This window comes from Camelus dromedarius, chromosome 10, assembly GCF_036321535.1.
Source record: "Camelus dromedarius isolate mCamDro1 chromosome 10, mCamDro1.pat, whole genome shotgun sequence".
Taxonomy (NCBI): Eukaryota; Metazoa; Chordata; class Mammalia; order Artiodactyla; family Camelidae; genus Camelus; species Camelus dromedarius.
The window spans coordinates 55,327,293-55,331,778 of record NC_087445.1 but is presented as its reverse complement, the minus strand read 5'-3'; the positions used below and the strand labels follow the sequence as shown (position 1 = coordinate 55,331,778).

General features: G+C 40.9%; 1 non-coding gene across 1 annotated transcript; it reads right to left on the bottom strand.

The window, feature by feature from the left end:
• Positions 1-4,117: 4,117 nt before the first annotated feature.
• Positions 4,118-4,190, bottom strand: TRNAT-AGU (transfer RNA threonine (anticodon AGU)). Its single transcript has one exon. It is a non-coding gene; the product is annotated as a tRNA-Thr (tRNA).
• Positions 4,191-4,486: the final 296 nt, after the last annotated feature.

Genomic DNA, 4,486 nt, shown 5'->3' with positions numbered 1-4,486 from the left:
CTGTAAGTCTATTCTCTATAGAATCTCTAGAGAGGTCTTTAAAAAAAATGGAATCCATCCATGTCATTTCATTGTTTAAAATCTCAATGGCTCCATATTGCCTGTATGGCACCCAAAGTCTAGGTCATCTATGTCTTTTCCTTTTCTCTGATTGTCAGCTACAATGAGATAGTCATAGAGATATAGACAAGGCTTTTAACTACCTAGTACCATGTTTTTCATGCCCAGCATACCAGTATTCTTTTTCTTTCTTATGGATCTGAAAACCGCCTGTTTAATCCTTCCAAACCTTGCTCTTGTCTCCTCTTAAGAACTTCCCACCAGTTCCCTAGCAGAGTGTTGTTTTTTTCCTCATGTCTACAGTAAATACAGTAAACACATAAATGTTTAACATTGTGATAAAAATACACATTACATGTCTGTTTCATGCCATAGACTGCTAGCAACTTAAGGCAAAGAACCCCGAGTCTCTCAGTCTGTTACAGTATATCCAAAACAAGAAAGGGTTCAACAGGTGCTGGTGAGCTAAATGGATGAATGACTACTACTGTAAGAATTATGGAAGTTAATATAGATACACATTTAAAGAGTGCCCAACCCGTAATAGGTGTTGTGTAAGTATTTGCTATTATTTTTCTCGTAGAATTTCTTTCAGTTGGTTTTGTCATCCAAGCTGACTAAAGGAAAGACATGTCCTTCATGTCTTCCACATTCCTTCATAAAACCTACCATAAGCACTTGTTCACACATTCATCAAGCATTTGCACTCCCCACAGTCCAAATTTCTGCTGATTTTTCTCTGACCTCGTATGCTGGAGTCCTCTGAGTGCATTCTGATACCCTACCCCTCTGTAGCATGGACGTGTTAACTGTTTTACCCGCCAGCATTCCTCGCTGCCCTCTCACTTTGCTAGCTTATCAATGGTACTTTCAGTCTCTCTCTCTCTCTCTCTCTTTTTTTTTTTTTTTTAAGTACAGTCAGTTACACTGTGTCAGTTTCTGGTGTACAGCACAATGTCCCAGTCATGCATATACGTACATATATTCGTTTTCAGATTCTTCAGTCTCTCTTGAATCTCAGGAATTCTTTGCAATAACATTAATCTTTATTGCAAAAGACTGCCACATTCTTTTGGTATGGATTTATCTTGGCGGATTTTGCCCCACATAAATAAATAAAATGGACACCACACTTCCACAACTGAACACCAAAGTTTGCTTCTCTTCTGTTTGGTTGAACCTTTATTGATGAGTCCATAGTGTACTGACAATGACTTCTTCAGCAATTTCATGGTTTGTGAAGCAGTTGGTAATAGTGCATGCACGTGGGCAGGGAAAACTATGCAAATATCAATAATAATTATGCTTGCTGTATGCAAATTCCACCAGGTATTTTCAGAAATTCATCTTCCAAATCGCTTTTGCACAATTCAGGAAAACTAAAATGTGCATTTAAATAATTGTAGAAAAATTTAAAAGCAATCTCCTCTCATTTAAATCATCCAGTTAAGGTGCTATTACAAACAAAAGGCTTGTAGATATTTCAGACACAGCAGGCATCCTGTCAAAACAGAATTATAAAGATCATGAGAGTTACGCTTTGTTTGTAGACAGGTTACCCGGGATGACATTGTTTGGATTATTTTGTTTGGTTTACATATTTATTATTAATATTCCTCAGAAGTCATGGCTAAAAAGAAGCATTATTGCTGTATTTCTTCATGTATTCATTCATCTATTCTTCGTGTGTTAATGTCTCCATGTGTCATTCCATCCACCAATCAAATACGTGTTTATTAAGCATGACTGTGTCTGGGATTGAGCTGAGTTACATTTTAAGAGTAGGAAAGCTTTTTGACTTGGGCCTCCAGCCTAATGTGGGCCACAGATTTACTCAGTTTAGTCATGTTGGGGGTCTTTAAATTTCTTCCATGAATTTAATATCAACTGTAACTTTATGAAAGCTAGATTGGGGGGGCAATAATTAGTGCATTACATTAGTGTTGCCATCTGTTTTTATGTAGTTTTAAGTAATCAACTTATGACCAGGGATGCTGAAGATGACCCTAGGTTTCTCTGACTTCCTTGAATACTTGAAATAAGGTTCTCAGGGGAAATAGCATTGAATTCGTAGATAAGATAGAAATATACAGAAGCCCACCCCACAAGAAGTTGCCATCTCTAGACATGTAGGAAAAGGAGCAATCAGCTAATTATTACTGCTTGTGACTAAAGCACTGTAACCACAGGCCATGGACATGTTGAGGAGAGAGGGATCTCCTTCTCACAGGCAGGCGGGGGGTGTCAAGATGCTTTCAGGAGAATCTTGAGGTGTGCCATGGGAATGGGTTTACAAAAATATGTTGAAAACAGCTTTGGAAGAGGGTTGCTCCAAAGCTTTTGACCTTGGTTCAATGGCTGTATGACTGTGAGGTCTTAACAATTAGCTTCATTTGTAAAATGGGCATGGTGACACCAACCTCAAAGATTTGGGGGAGGATTTACCTTATAATTGCCGAAGTGCTCGTTAAGTTATATTAAGAAGGGAATCCTGGTAGAAGAGAGGGCCTGGGGCAAAGGCACAGGGGCAGGAGGAAGAAAGACAGATTTGGAGACTGGTGATAAGGCCAAAACTTTGCCTAAAACTTAGGATTCTTCTATAGAAAAATGGAAGGCAGTAACCACAGATTTGCCATTTGTCTGTTTAGGGACCTTGAATGTGTGACATAACTGGATTTTCAATGGCCTGTCTCTAAAAGGGGTCAAGAAAACACGCTGCCCCAAGTGGTGGGAGGTGAGATGCAGAAATGTCTGCAAATAAGGTCTTTGTGTTTCTCTTCTGATTGATGTTCTCCACTCATTTGACTGTTTCTTACCTGTTTCTGCCCAGGGATGACTTCCTGGTAAAGATACACACTTCTTTGGTCGTATGTCCTAAGTCAGCTAGGTTGTTCCTCATAATGAATGCACTTCCGATCTAGAACATGGGTTCAAAATACGCTCATTGTTTTCATTGTGATATTTTAAGCCAATATAGCATTCTAGTTTGTTGGGTTTTAAGAGCAACATTGCAACTATTCTGTCAAATAAATTGATAATCTTATTGACATTGACTCATTTGGTGGAAACAATTTAATCTTACCCTCATCAGTGAGATCTGCATTCTCAGATCGGATTGTCTATTACTGTGTTTTCCTACATTTTTGCATGCTGGTTAGCTTTTTTCTGGTCTCCCATGACTAATCTGTGATCCTGTGAATGGCATACCAGTAACAGAAGTCAAAGCAGGTAGAACGGTAGAGACTTCCTGTAAGAAACACAAAGAGGACGGTATCTTTCTCAGCGTACAGTGATTCATTCAACAATCATCTTTTGCCTGTTCATTCAACAGGTACCAAGTACCTGCTAGGTGACTGGTGCTGTGTAGGAGCCAGAAAGAAAGCTCTAAGAGGTATCTGTACCTTCAAGGGACTTGACAGTTGTGGGGAGGGTGGTTAATAACACCAATAGCCAGTGTTTTAATGAAGGATGTTCAGGTGCTCCAGAAGCACTGGGAAGGGAATGATTAACTCAGCCTGAGAGAGCTGGGAAGGCCTCACAGGGGAGATGGCATTAGACTGGACCATGAACATGAGAAAGAAAAAGGTGAAGGGGCATTTCAGGCAGAGGGAATTATTACTTCAGAGGAAGATTAGGCCATAGAAAGGTGTACAGCTCTAAGGGTTCCGAGGAGAGAAACATAACATTTCTTGCAGGAAATAAAAGAGACACTTCAAGGAGGAAGTGGTATTTCAAATGGGCCATGACGTTTCAGAAGGCATGGAAGGGGCTACTGAGAGCATTTTAGATGGAGGGAATGGCATGAACAATGGCCTTGAGGTAGGAAACGTCAAGGAGGGGAGGTTAGGGAACATAGAAACTCAAGTATGCCTAGAATATATAGGCTGGGGGTAGTTAAGATTGGAAGGGTCAGGTGCAGTTGGATGGTGGCGCATGCCCACTGTTGATGTGAGGGCTCGGAACCTAACTCTCTCATATGCTAGGAGTCACCAAATGTTTAAGAAAATTAATTAAGCTTTTTTTGGGGAGGGGGAGGTAATTAGGTTTAGTTTTTAAATGGAGGTACTGGGGATTGAACCCAGGACCTTGTGCATACTAAGCACACACTCTACCACTGAGCTATGCCCTCCCCACTTAAACTTTTGATTTGGGGAAATGATAGTCCATTCAGTTTAATTCCACAGTATTTTCTGAGCCTTTGCTCGGGTACTGTGATAGGATCTAAGGACACAGAATAAATCGGGCACGCTTCCCGACCTCATGACTCTCCTGCTGAGCTGTATCTGTGCATGTCTGCGCCTCCTCTACACCTGCGTCCACAGCTCCGTCCGCGTCTCCCTCCGTCTTGGCCTGCGTCTGTGTCCAGAGCTATAGCTAAGGACAGATGAACCTGACAGTCGTGTGTAGGACGGCTTCAGGCAGAGGA